This window comes from Aulonocara stuartgranti (genome assembly GCF_965226115.1).
Source record: "Aulonocara stuartgranti genome assembly, chromosome: 19".
In the NCBI taxonomy this organism is placed as follows: domain Eukaryota; kingdom Metazoa; phylum Chordata; class Actinopteri; order Cichliformes; family Cichlidae; genus Aulonocara; species Aulonocara stuartgranti.
The window spans coordinates 26,570,691-26,593,136 of NC_138955.1; the positions used below are offsets into that span (position 1 = coordinate 26,570,691).

Below are 22,446 nucleotides of genomic sequence, written 5' to 3' on the forward strand. Positions count from 1 at the left end.
GCACCAACAAAAGCACAAGGGGTATTTATGCAAATCCTCCTCTCATTCTACCTCTAACCGCCATTCTATTCACTCCCCTCCCATTCTATCATTTTTAGTTGCTTCCTCTCTCCAATATATTCCTCACACTAATTTTCCTCTTCATTCCTTCATATCTCACTGCCTCCTCATGTACCACTCTCCTTCATGCCTTTTTATATTACGTTTCCCTTTCTTTCCTCTTCTTACATTATACTTATTCTTACATATTTTGTTACTTTTTGCTTTATGACTTGTGCTGTTTATGTCAACATCGATTGTATTGCCAACTGCATTGTTGTGGTGGCTGTGGTCCAGGAAATAGAATAGGTCTTTGCCTAATTGGAGGGTTGGTGTTGCGATCCCTTGGCTCTGCCAATTGCTTTCATTTATGTTGCCACATTGTTTTTAATATGTTTTCCTTCCTACATCTATTAGTATCATTGACAAAAAATATAATACTGATTAAGTCAGACACATAATGAAAGGTGGATATGAAGCTGGGATGGAGGTGGGTTGCAAAGTGGCTTGCTGATGCCTAGTAACTGTTGGCAGACTTCAGCAGTTCAAATAGAGATCTGCCAGTTGAATGTGTAGAAATGCATCTGCTGGCCTTTATGCAGGGAATAGGTGATCTGTGCTGTGTTAAACCCCAGGTCTCTTACAACAAGGGCTAGATCTCCAACTAGTTTTTTACCTAGTCACACACACAAGCTATTTATCTGTTCAATTGTGTAGTTTAGCTGACTTTTAACTTTCTAATTGTCTGATGCTGGCCCCGACCACCCAAACCTAAATAAACAACAGAAGATGGATGGATGGACAGACGGACGGAGTGGCTGTAGCTCAGGAGGTAGAGCAGGTCTCCTACTGGTCGCAAGGTTGGTGGTTTGATCCCTGGCTCCTCCAGTCTGCAGTATTCCTGGAGAACGTGATTGGGTTGTGCTTTCAGTACTCCGAGAAAGTAGAAAAGTGCTATATAAGCATCAGTCCATTTCCCATGGATGGATGGAAATATTTCAAAATATATATTGGTCTCCACATCAGCTCTCTAGTTAATGTAACAGTTTCCTTTACTTAGTGCTTCTAGCTGGTTCTGAATTAGCTGCCCCAATATTATGTGGGTTGTCATAGAACAACAGTACAGCAAGTACTATCAATCTGTTTGCATAAAGAGCGGTCGCACACATTACACATGTGTATATCTGTCCTGCTTTGTGATTTATGATACTTTGATATTCCCGTGGTCTCATATACAGCAGGAATGTGTGTATGGGTTTACATGGCTGTGGACCAATCACCTTTCTCCCTTCTGTTCTCTTGAAGCTAACCTGGCGTGTGTGTTTTTGCTATTTCTTTTTTATTTTATTTTTTTTATGATTATTGACACTGGCAATAACAACAATAACAATAACAGGAGGGGAAGTTAGCAAGTATGGGAAAGTGAGGTGTAGGATGGCTGGAGTGAGAGAGAGAGCGTGCTGTGAACTGCGTCCAGCATCAATTATTCATCTTTCTGTTGCTTTGTACAAACAAGATCTCTGGCAGAGAGGACGACACACAAAGACACACACACACGGAGCAAGAGAGGAACTCTGGAAAATACAAAGAGAGCGGTGTGTCCGGGTAGAAAAAGACAGACTCGACTTGACATTTGATGATAAACATTTAGGTATGATGTATTGCCGTTTGGGTGCTGTGCACGTTTTTATATCAGTGTTTAACATTCAATGTGGGATTTAAACTTTTAATTCGGGATGTCAATATTAGTTTAAAATATTCAAGGCTCACATGAACAACAGAGCAGGGATCGATTAGTGGCATGAACTGTACAGTTAGAAGCTCGAGTTGAAGGACTGCAGCAAGAGAATATAAATCATATTTGGTGTGTATGAGTTTTTTCTTTTTTGGAACAAAGTCACTACATTTTGAAGAAGTCCTATTTTTTTTTCTTACAGATTTTTCTATAATTATACATTTTTAAAATATCCCGGTGAACATTCAAATCAAAGTATGGATCTGTCTTATTCAACAGAGCTTTCAAAATAACTCTCCAAACAAGTGCCTGAAGGGGTTACCCAGCTGGTTGCCAAGTGGCAACACTTGCTGTTCTTGTTTCGGTCTTCTTACTGTTGCCAAGTGCTTACTCAAAGAAGATTGTTTGATCATTTTCTATAATGTCTGTCCATCTTGAGCTTGCCATGCAGATTACCCTAAATTGACCTATATTGGAAGTTTCAACTGAAATATAATAACTGCTGTTTTTGTCAGTATGCAGCTCCTGGATGATTGTAAGTTAAATATGTTACTGTGAGAGGTGATATGTCACAATGTGTAATGTGACTACAACTTGCCAGCAGTCCACTTTTAGACTGTAAACCACAAGCTGGGAGCTGGTGCATTGTTAAGGACGTAAGGCAGATGTCCTTTAGGTTGCTGTAGAAAAACAGCCTGAAGCCAATAGTGTGTGTGTGTGTGTGTGTGTGTGTGTGTGTGTGTGTGTGTGTGTGTGTGTGTGTGTGTGTGTGTGTGTGTGTGTGTGTTCACACGATACCAGGTTCCCTAACTTGTTGGGACTCTGATTTTACTTTTCCATATAAGTTCCCAAACCATCTACAAGCTGAGTCAGGACTGTTTTAGTTACTGAAGTCAGTGGAACCATAACTTCTTTGCATGGACTGTTCAGACACTGATTAATTGCATTGGGCAGAATTTATACAAATTATTTTCCCTGCAGTTAAAAATTGGTCAAAAGCCCACCACACCAGATTAGAGTTGCGTTGAGAGAGTTTGATTTTGGTTGTCAAGAATGAAAATTGCTGCTATTTTCTAGCATTTTATCAAAATCAAAATAAATCAGAATAAAGAAAGAAAAGAGGAAAAGACAGCTCATCTAAAATGAATGAAGGCAACCTTATTGTGTGTGTGTGTGTGTGTGTGTGTGTGTGTGTGTGTGTGTGTGTGTGTGTGGTTTGCAGCCTGGCCTCAGCACCAGGCTGCTGTAACCTGCTTTGATCAATCACTGCCGGGGATGCTGGCAGGGTGGCACCCAACAGATGTGTGTCTGTTTGTGTCTCTTTGCGTTTGCGTTACTCGGCAGGCAAATGAGATGGTTGCAGGGCGGGGTCCAGGTGTACTTTTGTGTACCTGCAGTTTTAGTATGACTTTATTTGAGAAGTAGTGATCTGTGTCGTTAGATTAGGTTAGATCAGAGGGTCCTGTCTGGGTTTTTGACGGTTCTGTATGTGATTCCCAAACCTTTAGTCACATTTGCTTTTTGGCAGAAAATAAAAAATATAAGCAAGAGTGTTATTTTTTTATTTTACTTTAATGGATACATTTGGTTTCATATTTCCAAATATATGTAGCAAAATAAGGTGGAAAGTTTTTCTCAAAAGATCAAAGAAGAGGAAAAGGGTCAATTTTCAATTCAATGTAATTGTTTATTTGTGTTCGTATCACCTTTTCTTCTTCTGCATCTTTCTGCTATTTCAGCCATGATTGTATAACATGATAACATCGGCTGCAAACCCTTCCTCTTCTGAGAGTCTGCTCTCAGCTTATCTCCAGAGTTAGGTCTTTTTTTCACTACTGCAATGCCTAAACAAACATCCCTTTCACCAGCATGTTAATTTGAAATAGCAGAGAAAGTATCCCAGCAAGCTGTGGTAGGAACCCATCGTCCACAGAAGCAGGCAGTGGAATGCAGCCATCTATGATAGTTGTGTGGGCGTATATGTTCTCCAGCTTCACATCAGGAACAGCGTGCAACACTTTCTTGTTTCTTTGTAGTGCCGTATAGATGTGATTGTGTGTGTGTGTGTTTGGCTGCACATGTGCGTGCATGTAGGGGAGTGTTGTAGGCCAAAGGTATGTTGTTCTGACTCCAGTGCCAAACTAATTAACGCTGTAGAGCTCAGAGGCCTGTGGAGAGGTTACCCCACACTCGTGTGCGTGCGATATTCTGCCAAAATACCTCTTTGCTTCTCATTCTCATTCTCACACACACACACACACACACACACACACACACACACACACACACACACACACACACACACACACACACACACATACAAGTACATAAACACCTCAAGCACGTATGGTGCACACGTAAACACACACAGGCATCCCTCTGTCGGGTCCTGACTCTGCCTTGGCCAGCAATGCAACCGTGTTGTTATCTACACCACACTGCTGTGTGTGTGTGTGCGTGCACGCATGTGTGAGTGTGATTCCACTTGAGCAATAATGTCATGTGGAAATTATCTAAAAATGATCAAATTCATGAAAAGCGATGGGGAAACCAAGGGGCAAAATACATTTCTTTGAATATAATGAGGAAAGTTCATGCTCTACTCTGAGAAGAGTACTTTATAGTACCTTTGTATTTCAATGCCAGTGCATCTGTTTCAGTTCTCTTGGCACTCTAATCAAAAATAAACATTCAACCTAAGAAAATCTTACGCAGCAACAGATCAGGAACTAGTGTTATAAATAATTTTCATTAGAATGCCTTTAGAAGACATTGCCAATAAGAGTCTCGCATAAGGGAGCGTCACATGAGGGGGCAAGCAAGTGGTAGCAGTGGAAGTTAGGAGATAGGTGAGAGGGCTGGAAAGATAAGACAGATGAGCAGAAAAGAGAAGACAAAGGCCATGGCTGCAATCAAAAAAATATTTAAAAGAATGTCGAGAAACTTTGGAGAGACAAGAAAAGCCAATTCTAGAGGACCGAAAGGAAGGAAGGAATGGTTTAAGGTGGTAAGGTATTAGGAAAGGAAAAAATGGCAAGAATAGAGATATTAAAAGGAAAGGGGGAAGGAGGTGTGTGAAAAAGAGTAGAAGGAGAGAGAAAAAGAAAAGAAAGAGGATGATGATGGAGATTGTCAGGGGAGGAAGACTCATTCACTGTCTGCTGGCTGTCGGCCAGAGAGGAGGAGGAGAGAGAAAGAGAGAGAGTTGTCTCTTTGTTTGAAGGTTATAGGAGGACAAGGAGAGATACAGGAAGTGAGCGGGGAAGTGATGGAGATGAGAGAGAGCGATGGAGGAAAAGAAAAGAGGAGATGAGAGGAAGAGGCAGACAGATTGCTGTACGAGAAAAAAAAAGAAATGATAAAGACATGAAGAGAAATAGGGGCTCAAGTAATTTTGTGTCTCCGAGGTGGCAGCAGCTTTTATACCATTAACACTGCCTACTGTGTGTGTGTGTGTGTGTGTGTGTGTGTGTGTGTGTGTGTGTGTGTGTGTGTGTGTGTGTGTGTGTGTGTGTGTGTGTGTGTGTGTGTGTGCGCTCCTGCCAAGTCTTTAACGAGGGACTGCTGCTAATTTCAGAGCTAATACTGAACTGTTCCACACCACTGATTCCAGGGAGGAGGAGGAGGAGGAGGAGAGGGGAGGAGTAACGGGAGGACATGTGGATATGGGGAGAATAAAGGAGAGGAGGTAAGGACATACTGTAGGCGAAAAGGGGAGATAGAACGAGGAAAGGGAGATGAGAAGGAGGATGGAAATATGAGCGAAAGGGAAAGAAGAAAATAGGATTGAGACAAAGGCGAGCATGAGAGGAGAGATGGGGAAAGAAAAGTGCTGGGGGGAGACGGGGGGTGGAAAGAGAAGAAAGAAGATGAAGTAAGGGAGAGGGAAGGAAAAGACAGAAGAAAAGGAAGGAAGAGATGAGGAAAAAGCATGGATGCGGAGGGTAAATGGTGCTGAGCAGAAAGAAGAAAGTGAAAAGAGGGTGGTGCAATGGGAGAAATGAAATGTAGGTGACAGGAGCAGGCAGAAAGGAAAGTGAGAGGAAAACAACAAATCTCAAAAGAAGAGAAAGAAAGATCACAGCAAAGAAGAAAAAGAGAGAATGGGAGAGGGCAAGGTCAGAGGAGGTAAAGGTGAAGATGATTAAACTTTCCCGTGCAGCTGCTTCGCCCTTCTCCTCTTCTTGCATCCCTCTTTCATCATCCCTGGCACTGCCCTTCAGTATCTGTGGTCTGCTCTTCCCTGTCAATCAATAACCTCATTGTTTAAGTTAGATTTTCTTCATTTGTTGATCTTCTGAATACTCCTTTTGCTTTTATTCAAGCATTCCATTCAGTAAAAATCAGTGAGATCAGTGAAATCCTTGAAATCGATGAAATCGATAAACCTAAACCTTGCCCAAACCTTTCCACAGAGATGAGTGTGGCAGCAAACCTAACTTGGTCTGTGCTGTGAGAGTTGAGTAGTTTGTACTGCTACCATCTACTCTAACCACCTGCTGGTAACTCTCATGTTGCTCCTACACACTGGCACATTGTCTGTCCGAGACAATGTGCCAGTATGTAGGAGCAACATAGTCTACAGTGGGGCAAAAAAGTATTTAGTCAGCCACCGATTGTGCAAGTTCCCCCACTTAAAATGATGACAGAGGTCAGTAATTTGCACCAGAGGTACACTTCAACTGTGAGAGACAGAATGTGAAAAAAAAATCCATGAATTCACATGGTAGGATTTGTAAAGAATTTATTCGTAAATCAGGGTGGAAAATAAGTATTTGGTCACCTCAAACAAGGAAAATCTCTGGCTCTCACAGACCTGTAACGTCTTCTGCAAGAAGCTTTTCTGTTGTTCTCTTCTGCTTGCTTTCTTTTTTCTTTCTCAGCAGGTGATCCAGGTGATTGATATATGCATTTTTTTTCTCTGCCCGTTCTGTTGGTTTTTGTCTTTTGCCCTTCTCCCCCGTCCCTCTTCTCAGCTGTTTCTCTTTCCCTCTTTTTTTCTCCCCTTCTTTCCCCCAGTCAAGTCTGTCCCGTATTCAGTAAGTGAAAATAAAATAAACAATAAAAGGTGAATCAAATGGACCATTACGGCAAGGCTGGGATGGTCAGTTTGGTAAAGTAAATCCGTTGGGCATCTTTCTTTGCCTTTAGACAACAATTCTGATGGCAAAAGAGCCAAACGGGACAGGCCAAAAGAAAAAAAAAAAAAAAGAAGCTTTTCTGTTCCCCCACTCGTTACCTGTATGAATGGCACCTGTTTGAACTCATCATCTGTATAAAAGACACCTGTCCACAGCCTCAAACAGTCAGACTCCAAACTCCGCCATGGCCAAGACCAAAGAGCTTTCGAAGGACACCAGGAAAAGTATTGTAGACCTGCACCAGACTGGGAAGAGTGAATCTACAATAGGCAAGCAGCTTGGTGTGAAAAAATCAACTGTGGGAGCAATCATCAGAAAATGGAAGACATACAAGACCACTGATAATCTCCCTCGATCTGGGGCTCCACGCAAGATCTCATCCCGTGGGGTCGAAATGATCATGAGAACGGTGAGCAAAGATCCCAGAACCACACGGGGGGACCTGGTGAATGACCTGCAGAGAGCTGGGACCAAAGTAACAAAGGTCACCATCAGTAACACACTACAACGGCAGGGAATCAAATCCCGCAGTGCCAGACGTGTTCCACTGCTGAAGCCAGTGCATGTCCAGGCCCGTCTGAAGTTTGCCAGAGAGCACATGGATGATACAGCAGAGGATTGGGAGAATGTCATGTGGTCAGATGAAACCAAAGTAGAACTTTTTGGTATAAACTCAACTCGTCGTGTTTGGAGGAAGAAGAATACTGAGTCTCATCCCAAGAACACCATACCTACTGTGAAGCATGGGGGTGGAAACATCATGCTATGGGGCTGTTTTTCTGCCAAGGGGACAGGACGACTGATCCGTGTTAAGGACAGAATGAATGGGGCCATGTATTGTGAGATTTTGAGCCAAAACCTCCTTCAATCAGTGAGAACTTTGAAGATGAAACGAGGGTGGGTCTTCCAACATGACAATGATCCAAAACACACCGCCCGGGCAACAAAGGAGTGGCTCCGTAAGAAGCATTTGAAAGTCCTGGAGTGGCCTAGCCAGTCTCCAGACCTCAACCCCATAGAAAATCTGTGGCGGGAGTTGAAAGTCCGTGTTGCTCGGCGACAGCCCCAAAACATCACTGCTCTCGAGAAGATCTGCATGGAGGAATGGGCCAAAATACCAGCTACTGTGTGTGCAAACCTGGTAAAGACCTATAGTAAACGTTTGACCTCTGTTATTGCCAACAAAGGTTATGTTACAAAGTATTGAGTTGTATTTTTGTTATTGACCAAATACTTATTTTCCACCCTGATTTACGAATAAATTCTTTACAAATCCTACCATGTGGATTCATGGATTTTTTTTTCACATTCTGTCTCTCACAGTTGAAGTGTACCTCTGGTGCAAATTACTGACCTCTGTCATCATTTTAGGTGGGGGAACTTGCACAATCGGTGGCTGACTAAATACTTTTTTGCCCCACTGTATATGCCACATATAGACTCTGTCTTTAAACGTACTTGGGAAACAGTATTGTTTTTGCATTTACAGCCATATGAAGAAGATAATGTAGTCTCATGGGTATTGTTTTATGCACAGTTCACTTATTTCAGTTGGCTTGTGGTTTTAACTGTGCCATTGCAACATTCTTTGTCTTGATGCATGCTCAATCATCCACGTAAAGAAATCACAAAAAGTTGATTCTGTTCATCTGAACGTAACGTTTTCAGTGGGGCTTCTTCAGTCTCAAGTTTCCCCAACTTTATAAATAGCACCTTTGCACAACGACTGAAACTAGCCCACTGAATGAACAATGGGCTGTGAGGTCAGTTTCTTGACCACTAATATGCAAATTGTCATGACCATTGATCAACAACCACTGATCAGAGACCATTGATCAATGGACATGAATGCCATTCACAGAGAGTTGGGGAAATGGCTGCAATCAGAGCATTGTAAGATGGTGAAAGATGCATTTTTCTAGTTGTACTCTCATGAACTTTAACATTTAATCCAATAACTGTGGCTTGTGCAGTCTGAGATGTAGCTCTTTGTGAAATTTCTCTGACCTCGGGGTGAATTTGGTGGGACGTCTGCTCCTGGGAACATTTCGGGATTTTGTTAATTCACACCCAAATGCTCCAAACCAGCAAAATGCCAAAACCTAGCTGATGATCAGTTAATCGAGTGCATTGAATTAGCAGGTGTTGTTTACCTTCATGATTTCTGTGGAAACAGTAAGGGTTTTCTTAGTTTTTCATATGACTATATCTACAGATGAGTTTGTGTCCTGTACAGTCCAATGTGTAATTTAACCCTCTCAGGCTCAAATTAAACTTTTTGTTGCTAATGCACAACCAAGTCCTGCAGTGGTACCTCTGAGTAAAAAAACCTCATAAAATATGTATGTGGGGTAATCAGGTTGTTAGTTTTTTAACTGTTGCAAATCGGCAACGCCTGCCTTGAGAGGGTTAATTGAACTTTTATCTATTTCAAAGTTCCATCTTAGGAAAGGGCATTGCAGTTTTATAAGATAAATGCTATAAGGAAAATATTTACTTGGTACAGGATAAGAAAATAAACCCACATTATCAATTCAGAATCTACTGCAGGCATAAAATAAAATGACCAGTTTTGAAAGTGGCACAAAGGTCCCAGATAAAAAGGTGGTATTGGAGAATTCTGTAAAATCTCAATTCACATTCTTTGCCATCCATCTATAACAACACTAAGCAACTAAATGCTTTATTTGAAGGTTTGCGGGAGGATACACGTTTAATGTCATATAGATAGACATGTTACATGCCCATCAACAACACAGACCTCTACACCCTTAATTTTCTGCTCATACTGGCTTTGTGAACTTGAGTATTGGAAATATTTTGTGATGCTGTAGTATACTCCAGCCTACTAGCCTATGGAGTGGGTATAAAGTGATATCTACTCGATAAATACCACTATATTTAGATGTAACTAATCTGAGTCATAACTCCATAGACGGTACTATGGATGAAGCCTTACATGAATGGCAGGAACACCACTAAAGAAAATCGTTTGTTATTTTCCTTCAGCTGGCAGATTAAACTGAAATATGATACCCAAGCAGCACCTGATTGATTTTCCAACATGAATTATAGAGGCCGTGTTCATTAATGTGTTTAGTTTGGGTGTATTTGTTTTGTTTTTATTAATGGTTGACACTGAAAACTCTGTTTCTTACAAGATGCCTCGTTGTAATTTGCTACCCTGCATTTATGTAAGTTGGATTTTGTGATTAATTCTCGTAACCATTCATCTTTAGTAATTAATACGCTCAACTCATATCCATAAAATTCACATTATTACCCCATAAGGTTCATTATCATATTAGTCATATGAGCTTTGCTTAATTGTGCTGTGCTGTGCATTAATGAATGGACGCATTAAAGTTTACTTCAAAAGGAGATAACTGCTGTTGTCAAATTAAATGACTAAATGTCTGGAAGCTAAAATGGACATTATAAACATTCATTGAATAAATGATATCATTGGCTAAATGACAGTGGAAATTAACGGGTTTTAAAAATCTATACATAATATATTATGAAATGTAATATATTATGTATATAAACTCAATAATTCAGTGTGAATATGGTTGCTGTTTTATTTGACAAAATACATATTAAGTCCCTTTTTTTCAAATCTGCATTTTTAGGGATTATCAAATGCAAATGCAATTTTCCATTTTAAAGACAAAAGGAGATAAAAAGCATTACGATAAGGCTGTCATAAAAGGTGTTCATCGCGGACAATATATGATGGCATGCACATTACTAAAGCTTGTTTGTAAAAGTAAGAAATGTATCTGCAAACTCAAACAGAATGCTGCAAATGACCTGCTTAGGTGGTAGAGCAAGTCATCTATTAACCGGAAGGCTGGTGGTTCGATCCTAGTCCGCTCCAGTCTGCATGCCAAATATCCTTGGGAAAGATACTAACCCTGGGTTGAGCTCCGATGCATCCATCCGAGTGTGGATGTGTGTATGAATGTTAGCTAGATAGCACTAAAAAGTGATTGGTCAAATGAGCGAGTTGTGTAAAGTGCTTTGAGTGCTCAGATAGAGTAGAAAACCGCTACATAAGAACCAGACCATTTACAAAAAAATATATAGAATAAACATACAATGGTTTGTCTTTACAGTCTGTGGAAATATTTAAACATGTATCAAACTGTTGCTAAAATAGAAAAGTGTGAAAACTTTAAAATATCTTGCTCATTGGGAGGTGACAGGATGAATCTCTATGTAAAGGACAGACATGTTTCCAAATAGACTTAACATGTCATACTTAACAGTATGATATAAACATGTTTCATTGGGACTTCTGAGCCACATGGACACCAGAACAAGCGGTGGCTGTGTTTACCAACGGCAAACTCTCCTAAATTACAAGCATCATACAAAACTCAGCAGGAACTGCTGGAAGTGCTGTGCATCCTGTGGTTGCTATGGAAACAAGCCCTCTAGTCTTCGGCGTTGTCTGATGCTGATGGCCGATGGACAGGTTGCCAAAAGCGTTGCACAAGGAAGCTCAAGGAAAGTGAACCTCCGCCCCAGTCTCAAGTCTCTTGAAGACTCCAAGAGGTTTTCTTCCAAGACTGCCCTGTATTTGGCTCCATCTGTCTTCCCATCAACTCTGACCAGCTTCCCTGTCCCTGCTGAAAAGAAGCCCCCCCAGAGCATGATGCTGCCACCACCATATATGACAGTGGGGATGGTGTGTTCAGAGTGATGTGCAGTGTTAGTTTTCCGCCACACATAGCATTTTGCATTTTGGCCAAAAAGTTCCATTTTGGTCTCATCTGACCAGAGCACCTTCTTCCACATGTTTGCTGGGTCCCCCACATGGCTTGTAGCAAACTGCAAACGGGACTTCTTATGGTTTTCTGTTAACAATGGCTTTCTTCTTGCCACTCTTCCATAAAGACCAACTTTGTGCAGTGCACGACTAATAGTTGTCCTATGGACAGATTCCCCCACCTGAGCTGTAGATCTCTGCAGCTTGTCCAGAGTCACCATAGGCCTCTTGGCTGCATTTCTGATCAGCGCTCTCCTTGTTCGGCCTGTGAGTTTAGGTAGACGGCCTTGTCTTGGTAGGTTTACAGTTGTGCCATACTCCTTCCATTTCTGAATGATCGCTTGAACAGTGCTCCGTGGGATGTTCGAGCGAGGGACAAACTGTCTCAACCCATCAGAGCAGTGAAGCACGTGCATGGCAGAAGAATCTACAGCGGCGACACGCGGTAGATGTGGCAGGGCATCCAGGCCATCACCTGCTACAGGAAGATAACATCTGCCTGAGATAGTGATGCCTCCCTACCAGATGAGCTGAACAGCTGAACAACTTCTATGCACGGTTTAATGTTCAGAATGACATGTTGGTGAAGAAAAGATCCCTGGGAGAGTGCTCAGAGAATGTGCAGACCACCAGACAGATGTCACTGACATCTTCAACCTCTCCTTGAGCACTGCTGTTGTCCCAACATGCCTTAGGGCCACCACCATTGTTCCTGTGCCAAAGAAGTTCTCAGTCTCCTGCCTCAGTGACTAATGTCCCGTTGCACTCACACCCATCATGATGAAGTGCTTCAAGAGCTCCTCAGGGCTGTGTGCTCAGCCCACTGCTCTTTAGTCTGCTGACTCATGACTGTGCAGCAAGTCATGCTGCACAGTCGACTCCTGCTCAGTCAAGCTCGCCAATGAAATGACTGTGGTGGGTCTCATCAGCAAGAATGATGAGTCAGCATACAGAGTGGAGGTGCAACTGCTAACAGACTGGTGTAGAGTCAACAACCTGTCTCTAAATGTGGACAAAACAAAAGAGATGATTGTTGACTTCAGTCGAGCACAGAGATCACTTTCCACTTAACATCGATGGATCCTCTGTGGAGGTCGTCAAGAGCATCAAATTCCTTGGTGTTCACCTGGCGGAGAACCTCTCCTGGTCCCTCAACACCAGCTCCATAACTAAAAAAGGCCCAACAGCGTCTCTACTTCCTGCAGATGCTAAGAAAAGCCCCTCTCCCACCATCCATTCTCACCACCGTCCTGAGCAGCTGCATCACTGTCTGGTATGGTAGCTGCACTGTATCAGATTGCAATACCCTAAAACTAATAGTGAGAACAGCTGAGAAGATCATTGAGTCTCTCTTCCTTCCATCACAGACACCTATCGCGTGAATCAATCCATAGAACATATTCTAGAGAGAAAAATTAAATGAAGCCAAACTAACTACCAGTATCATCATAAAGAATAGTGTATTGCAGAGAAATGCATATTTTTTGTATTTGTTTATTGTTTTCTGGTTAACAAATGCAAGCTTATCTGAACAGTAAATGTATACCATAGACAACATTTGTGTCTGCATTCAAAATTTGACACAATACTAGTTTTCTGAAGATTAAAATGAAGTATGATTAAACGAGTCATAGTGTTTCTTAAGTTTTTGTTTTATGAAATCAAGCCTCTCCAGAAATTAAACCATAATTTTTTTTAAATGTTTTTAATAGTTATCTTTTTCATGCTGCTCCTGCTGCTTTGCTATTTCGATTCTTGCCATATCTCTCTTCTTCTTATGCTTACTCTTCCCACTGTTACACTTTCTTTCTAGGATAGTAAGATGTAGCACCACTTCTCTGTTGGAATTCATGTTGATCCCTCCATTGACAGAATCTTAGTGGAGAATGATTAAATGATGCTGTGTGTGTGTATTTAGCTGTAGGAGGTAAAGCCAGGGTATCTTCATAGAGGCATCATTGCTATCTATTTTTTTAATATACCTCAAACAATAAAATCGAGCGGTATGCAGAAAGTATATATGATAAGATACTTTAAGAGCTAAGATTGACTTGATAATCTTGTATTTCTGGAAAACTCTTTATGAAAGGGAGGTGTGCGATGCTAAATGTATCTGTCCTGTTTTAGTATTGAGTAAAAAAATATGGCTATATACTTACACTACTCAAATCAAATTCATGAGCATGGTGTGATCTGCGAACTGGCAGTTGTCTGTATGATATAGTATGCTAGTAGGGCAGTAGCCTTTAAAACCAGGAAAAACTATTGGATTTTTAGTGAGCTTTTATATTACTGCATTAACTTCCAGCAGCCAGACAGTGTGGATTGTCTGCTCACTATACGGGGCATTTAACTGGTGACCATTTGGAGAGCAAACCATGGACATAAAAACAAATCCTCCACTCTGTTTGTGCATTAATAGATGAATAAAGTTTATTCAAAAAGATAATGCAGGGTTTATACTAAAAAGAAGGAAGTGGGAGGTTAATCTTTAAATGTTTCATTCCATGTAATAGTATAATCTGCTATCACTACACTGACTTTGTGGCAATGGCAGAAAAGCCAAGCTGTGTTGGTATATGTATCTGGCATACCAGCGAGAGAAGGCACTTATTCAAAAAAATAATAATAACATTGAAAAAACAGGAGAATAGGTGAGAGTGCATTAATGCTGTTTGTCCATTCACACATGATTGCACATAGCCCAAACAAATGAGAGACACAGAGCCTCTTTGTTACTGCATAAACGTATTAGTAATGTGTTTTTTAATCCTTTTCATTGACTCAATTTAACTTTTAGCGCTAAAAAGATGCCACTAGAATTCAACTGAGGGGGCACAACCTTTGTGGATAAGCCTGCAACCCATCCATAATGCCACCGCATTTTCCTCACCTCACCGCCAACCAGTTGCAGCAGATGGCCGCCCCTCCCTGACCCTGGTTCTGCTGGAGGTTTCTTCCTGTTAAAAGGGAGTTTTTCCTTCCCACTGTCGCCAAAGAGCTTGCTCATAAGGGCTCACATAATTGTTGGGATTTTCTCTGTTTTCTCTGCATTACTGAAAAGTCTTTATGTTACACTTTAAAGCGCCTTGAGGCAACAGTTGTTGTGATTTGGTGCTGTATAAATAAAATAGAATAGAATTGAAATAATACACAATGATTGCACATGAGAGTGTTTTCCTAAGTTCACCTTGTTCCATGCATTTTTCTCTCTCTCCTTCTTTCTTGTTGTTCATGTTTTCATAGTGCCTCTACACACCAACACAAACACAGTGAGCTGCATTCTGTTGTTTGCTCACAACAGGACTAACTAAACACGTAATGGTTGGTTGTTGGGTATACATATGTGCAAACATACGCAGAAAAATCATTTTTAGGCCCCCTTCCTCCACACCATCATCTCACTCACCCAGCCACAGACACACACAAAGTTACAGCAAGTTTTAATCCCTTAATTTTTTAGTTTTAATTCTGCAGACGACATGGTTATTGTATCTTCGTAATCAGTATGGTCACTGAATCTTTTCCTCCCTGTACTTGATACTAAATATTTATCAGAAAATTATTCTACCTAAATTGTTGCCCTATTGCTTATTTCATTATTTCTCCTCTTTAATTCATTTTTGCCCTTCTTCTCCCCCTCTATTAATAAGAGTTTGGGTTTGGGTCTTTTATCCCCTTTTGACATCATCTTATCGCTACTCCTACTCCTCCTTCTACTCTTTTTCTTCTGTTTACTCCCTTTAATGTATTTCATATATCTCTTTATATTCAGTTTCCTTTTCTGCCTTTCTTTCAACCTCTTTTCCCCCTCCCTCCTCTCTCTCTCTCTCAGTAGGTAGATTGGATTTGGCACTCAGTCCCCTGATCAGTGATCACACGCACATGCACACATAGCGAGCAGGGGTTTCACCACCATGGCTGTGTCAGCAGGCGGGGCTTAATCCAAAGTGACACTTGTTCTCTGCCTTCCTTTCCCATCGCAATGGAAGCAATTACCCTCCTCCTGAAGGGCCTTTTGTGCTTGCGTGCATGCATGCACGTGCGCGCGTGTGTGTGTGTGTTCTCGTCCTCGCCTGAGTTGACGGGGTGGAACCTCGGCTGTGGGTCACCTGAATGGCTGAATTGAAAGATGAGGGAGAAGAGAGAGGAACAAGAGGAACAGAGAGAGACTGTCAGAGGACAGAGGGACAGTAAGATTAAATAGATAAGGATGAGAAGGAGACAGAGCTCTTTCTTTTCTTTAGCTTTATTACTCCCTCTCTTTCTCTCCTTCCTTTTTGGTCCCTCATTCATATTCTTTCTCTATTTTTGGCCCTTTTAAATAATATGTCAGAATTTGATCATTTAAACCCTAAAAAACAGCAGCTATTTCCAACACACTATAACTTACTAAATCAGATGTTTTGAGTGAATTCTTCACTACACATACATTTAGCAATTACTATATGTAATTAAAGTTTCGAGTCACTTGCTACCTGATACTAAGCATATTACTTTGTAATCCATACAAAGTTATATTTTTTTCATTACATTCTAAAATAGTTTTTGATCTTAGTTCGTTTTACGGCCCTGTTGCACAGCAGAACACTGTTTTGACTCACTTCAGACGGTAGCGCACCTCTTGATTTTTGTAACCTGACGCAGAATGGGCACTGCAGCTGGGTTGAAGATATTATTCTCCAACCGGCTGAGAGTGGTTGCTCACAACCTGCTTTCATGCAAGCAGTTGCTTGGTGAAAATGTGTGTTCAGTGACTGGTTGGCAAATGGCTGCTGGATCTTTCTGGCAGTCACAAGAGTGAAACTGGTTGTAAAAAAAAAACCCCAAATAAACAAATATGGTGCTGCACTGGAAATCTCCTTCCATTGCTTTGGTCACTAGCAGTTTGAGTGGAAGACTCCAACTTGTCTCCAAATACTCACAATATACTGAAAATCAGAAAATGGCGAACATTCCCGTTCATCACAAAAGTTGCGTCATTTGAAATGTGTTAGATAGGAATACCTTTACTTTAGAAAGATATTATTAGTTTCTGATAAATTGGGGTTTTTTTGCAGCAACCACTCACCAACTAGCAAGATTGCCAAGGGAGAATCTTGCTGGCCTTAGTCTCTACGCCCCAGACTAAGGCCTTAGACCAGGGGTGGGCAACTCCAGGCCACAATAGCCGGTGTCCTGCAGGTTTTAGATGTGTCCTTGATCCAACACAGCTGATTTAAATGGCTAAATTACATCCTCAACATGTCTTCAACGGGTCTGTTTCCATTCATGAGCGCACCGGGGTATGAGGCGCATTAAGCGAAACTAAACAGTCAGATAAGTCAAACTTTACTCAACTCATTCTTCTTGCTTCCTCCACTTCAGTACCATTGATTCATTAATGTTGAATTCTCTCGCAGCTGATCTATTCCCATGTTGTTGCAGTATATTAATGACTAACCTCGTATTGTGGATGGATTATCTCAGTTGTTCTCCTGACTTTAGTTTGATCCGTTTACAGAATCCAGCCATGCAATTGCATTTGTCCCTAACCTTTGGAAACCATCCCATTAACTTTTATCGAGTGGAAAAAAAGTTAGCATTCGCCCTCCAGCTTCACTGTGTTTATGTTATGCTAACATAGCTGTGTCCCTAGCGATCACGTAGTACATCATTATATACCAGCTAGTCCAACTTCAGTAACCCTACAAAAATCACTGCTGTTTAGTTTCCTGTCTTCATTTATGTTAGAAGTGACAGCAGAGCTGTACGTTTTAATTTTTTCAGAAATCTCTCAGTCAGATCATGTTTAGGTGGAAACTAGCAAACTAACTTCCTGCTAACTTCTAACTCCGTTAAATTGAATAAATTCTGTTTTCATGGATGCCTGGATGTTAAACTCAATTGTTACACCTGGTAAAACAACAACGCTAATCATTTTATTAAAGATGAAAAAATTTAGACAGTTTTTGACTCTCAGTGATGTCGGAGTGTTCGTTTTGACTTTGGGACCTGAAGTGAACGGAGTTTTGGACCCAGATTACTCTGCGAGGCTCCTGACTACGGTAGCCGCAATGCTCTGACAATCCATCAAGCAGTGTGCCTTCATAGCTTACCAAAGTTATAGTGAAACATTTTCTGACAGATTTTTGAGCACCGTGTAGCACATAAAATCAGTTCAAGGTCAGTAAGCACAACCAAAATTCATACATAAGGCGCACCGGATTATAAGGTGCACTGTCAATTTTTGAGAAAATTAAAGGATTTTAAGTGCGTCTTATAGTGTGGAAAATACGGTACTAGGGCTGATATTTACCATTTTTGTAATTACTGGCATTCTTATTGTTTTTAAATCAATTTGAAAAAAACAACAACAAACAGATTAATTTAAAATTGTTATACAATGTCCATTTGAACCAAACTTACATTTGCACAGTGTTAGACAGAGTGTCAGAGTGGGTAAGAACACCTCTTCCACCCTTGTGGTCAACACCGGTGCCCCTCAGGGGTGTGTTCTGAGCCCTCTGCTATACACTCTCTTCACCCATGACTGTATTTCCTCCTGCGCGTCCAATCTCATTGTTAAGTTTGCAGATGACACTACAGTGCTCGGACTTATATCCAACAATGATGAGACAAACTATAGGACAGAGGTGCAACAACTAGAGTCATGGTGCCACGACAATAACTTGGTCTTAAACACCAAAAAGACCAAGGAGATCATTGTAGATTTCCGGAAGAGGGGTCATAACAACCATCTGCCTCTCTTCATTGGCAGTGAGGCGGTGGAGAGGGTGAGCAGTTTTAAATTCTTGGGGGTAACTGTGACCGAGGACCTGTCCTGGGGCAACCATATCACCTCAGTTGTACGGAAGGCCCAACAGCGCCTCTACTACCTGAGGAGACTGCGGAGCGCACACATTCCCAGATCTCTGATGTTGAACTGTATCCACAGGCTGTGAGGCTCCTGAACTCTCTGCCCCCCTCTCACGGACAATAACCATATCCAACTTCTTAATAGCAATGAACTGGTCTGCATTGGTGCATCATATCTTTATTCTCTTCCCCCTCCTGCCCCCCCCCCCCCCCCCCCCCTCTTTCTTAAATAGATAACTATCATATCTGATATCATATCTCACAGTACAATAATATTGAATGGGTTGCATTGTTGTATTTTGTCATGTTTCTCAGGTCTTTGTCTGAATTTCTACGAACATTATTGCTAAGGATTGTCTTATTGCATTGGAGTCACACTGGGTTAAATATGTACACTTGGGTTTTAAGGGGTATTTATTATTTTCTTCTTTTTTTGGGGGTTGTATGGAAGCCCCAAACGCAATTTCATTGTTCTTGACAATGACAATAAATAAATAAATACTAAAAATACTAAATACTGTTAAACTTAACACCCATCGTACGTGTGTGTGTTTATTTATATATAAAAAAGATTTCTATCGGTTGTCTGTGATGGCTATCAGTGGTCAGGACCTCAAACCTCCCCAGATTTCCCTGTTGTCTACCTCACGGCGCTCCTGAATCATTTATCTCCTGCCTTCATCTCTTTATTTTCATATTGCTCGCTATGTTTCTCTTTATCTCATCAGAGACATTCCTGTGTGGATGTTATTTTTGTGAAGTGCATGCTGCAATATTCTTCCTCTCAGTTTGGCCTCTGCAGATGGATGAGCTGATCATGTAAACAGATACTCAGATATCAGACAAGAGCAGAAAAATTAAGCAGGGTTTATATTGTGAAATATAAATGGAACAAAAAATGGATTTCTGTTCAATCAAATGATTGCAGGCATAAAATAAACTTTGGTCTCTGAGGAATATAGTGACACAACACAATAAGAAACATTTTGTGTGTTACGTATATTTTATTCGGTTTTTGCATGTTATATTTTGTCTGAGTGTCTCATACTGTTTTGAAAATAGTCCCATGCTGGTTTGAAAAACCATGCAGATCTGGTAGGAAACTGCTCAGAAGTACCCTGTAACCACCTTTAATAACCAGGTCTCTCTTGGAAATATCGGAAATATTTCTGACTATTATTTGCATAGGGGTGGGTTGGAAAGTTGCTTGCAGCTGCAACAGCGATTGTAGAGGGAAGCAGCTTAAACAGTCTTATCCACATGAAATTGGTCAATTTAATATGGAGAAGGGTATCTACTGGAACATGCGCTAATTTGGGCTAGCTGGAGATCAGTCGAGCTGCCAGTATCTTGGCTCAGTTTCACTTCATGTCCTGTCTAAACTAAAGTTATGGAAACGTATTAGTGAGGTTTCAAATAATTTTAAACATCAGCCTCTATGCCTAAACCTGGCCAAACAGTGAAAGCTACATTTTAAAAGCATCACAGACAAGACTCTGGCCATATAGGTCAAAAGTCTTTTGCCACCACAACACACCTACCTTCTGATGTGGACGTCTAGTTCTTTTGAAGTTGAAATTACCCTTTGTATTGTTTCAGGACTTACATAAGTAGTTTCTGATGGTTGAAATGGAATTGGGAGACGAAGCATCCTACCAACACATCTCTGCTTATAATACTGTCACCTGCAATTAAATCAGACAGTAAATCTGCTTGGCAACAGTTTATCCTGTGACATGACTGATAGCCAGTTTGACCTCCAGTTGACCTGAAAGTTAAACCTCAGCCACTCAGTGACCTTCCCAGCGTGCTCTCTGCTTACATGCTCTTAAAATAGTCAGGCACACACGCCCTCTTGCTCTCTCTCTCTCTCTCTCTCACACACACACACAAACACACATATCTCCTCCTTTCAGCTGACAAGTTCTTTAAAAAGCCATCGACCCACCTCGCTGAACTTTACGACATGACACACACACATACACACGCACACCTCGCCTGCCGTGACAAGCTCTTTAAAACACCATCAAGTCACCCGGCTGAACTTTACGACACAGTTTCATTTCATGTTTATAAGACCCAAGCATCTCCATGCACACACACACACACACACACGTGCCCCGATCACAACAAGTGTTGCATTTACCTACTCAGCCGGTACATGATAAATATGTCTGTTTGAGTCAAGGTCAAACACACCTCCTTGTCCACTGACACACACACTCACACACTCACACACACACACACACACATATTCTACACAGGCACAGCTGCAAACAGCAGACAGACATGAAGACATATTTGTCGTCCGTCAACATAATGCTTTCAAAGTTTGCGGAACAAATAAATTCCGTCTGCCTGGCTGCACCTCGCTTTCCCAGCAGCCGTCAGTGCTGACTTCATACACACAGTGGACAGATTTGTGTGCGTAAATATAGTAAATGTAGTGGGTTTTTTTCTCACAAAAACATTTAGTGGATTTTCCTTTTTTCTCTTTTTCTCTGCTGACTAATAGCTGGAGTTACAAATGGTGACAACGTGCCTGTAGCACTGGTTTTCAGCAACTGTGATACATCAAAAGCTGACTTATATCAAAGGCTATAGTACTGTATATGCATGGTAATGTTTTTTCTCAGCCTCTCCTTTCTTACTTTTATGGTTCTGTATAGTCAAGATGATGGTCAGGAGAGCATGCATGAAACCGAATAAGCATTAAAGATAAAAATGGAATTGATGAAGTCATACATAACCATGAAAGAATGAGTTTGGGTGAAGGTGTGTTGCAAAGCAGCTTGCAGCTGTGGGCAGGCCAAGGCAAGTTAAATACTGCTCTCTGTGTGACATTTGCCTGTTTGAAGTGTAGAAATCTATCACCTGAGGCATCAGCTGATGGGACTGGCATTGAGATAAGCTCTTTTATGAGGCCATCAGCTTGCACCTGTTTGAATTGACAGCATTCATGATTTAATTTAAGCTGTAAAGTGCTGTGCTGTACCTCAAATGCTATAAATAGAATGTGTTACAATGTTAAAAAATAATACTAAAAGTCAAAAAATCAATAAAATGCAACTTTTTAGAAAGGGAGTGATTACATACGTTGAAAAAGTACTGTATTTTGTCAACCTCTTCTTTCCATTTACTATTTGTTCCCCCTGATAAATAAATGACAAACAGTATGAAAATTATACTCTCTGCCAGATGACATCCATTTTTCATCTCTAGCCCTAAACAACTCCTCCTCCTCTAAAGTGTTTGTCCGCTATCCCTCCATCTCATCCCTCTTCTTCTCTTTACCCCCCCCCCCCCCCACACACACACACACACACACAGACACTTTTTCTCTCACACTTTTTTTTTTTTTTTTAGCTCCAGCAAAAATTAATCACCTGTCTTCCTGTCTTTGTGCGTGTGCGTATGTGTGTGTTGCCGGCAGGAAGCCCACAGAGGTTTTTAGCAGCTGATTTATTGCCGAGTTAATTCATAACGGCGTCCGATGATGATGAGAGGCTGCAGGAAAGTATGGTCGTCACTGTTGTTGTTGAAGGGTGAGAGAGAGGGGGAAAGGGAGAGAATAAACAGAGTCATTCTTTGATATAAAGTAATAGGGTGGAAAGTGATAGAGGAAAAGTAATGAAAAGAAAGTTATGGAATAAACAGAGAGACAGATTGCAAGGTGCTTTAAAGTGTAGTTTTAATATGAAGAAAAGTAGAGAAAGAGGGAGGAAATGGGATTAGCAAAGAGGGTGATCTTTGTTGGTGTAGTTTCCTTCTTTCGTTCACTGAAGAAGACGTGACAGTTTAATGTGAAAGTTTAGATTTCCCTCCCCAGAAGAATGTGCAAATGCTAATTAGTGTGGAATCTTAGTTTATTTCCATTTACCATATCAAAAGGCAAACAC

At 41.1% G+C, this 22,446-nt stretch overlaps 1 protein-coding gene and 1 long non-coding RNA gene across 8 annotated transcripts in view; one reads left to right on the forward strand and one right to left on the reverse strand.

The window, feature by feature from the left end:
- npas3 (neuronal PAS domain protein 3) overlaps window positions 1-22,446 on the forward strand; it is a 390,159-nt gene that overhangs the window by 133,109 nt on the left and 234,604 nt on the right. The window contains exon 1 of one of the 6 annotated variants that reach the window (XM_082516532.1): window positions 21,890-22,092. The exons of the other annotated variants lie outside the window; for them this stretch is intronic. The gene's annotated coding sequence lies outside the window, so the exon portion shown is untranslated. Of the gene's footprint in view, window positions 1-21,889; window positions 22,093-22,446 lie in introns of those variants that run through there. 6 annotated transcript variants of the gene reach the window in all.
- The window catches only part of LOC309695705, a 32,499-nt gene continuing 25,710 nt past the window's right edge, over window positions 15,658-22,446 (reverse strand). For both annotated transcript variants that reach the window (XR_014273210.1, XR_014273211.1), the window contains exon 3: window positions 15,658-15,809. This is a non-coding gene — a long non-coding RNA (uncharacterized lncRNA). The remainder of the gene's footprint in view (window positions 15,810-22,446) is intronic.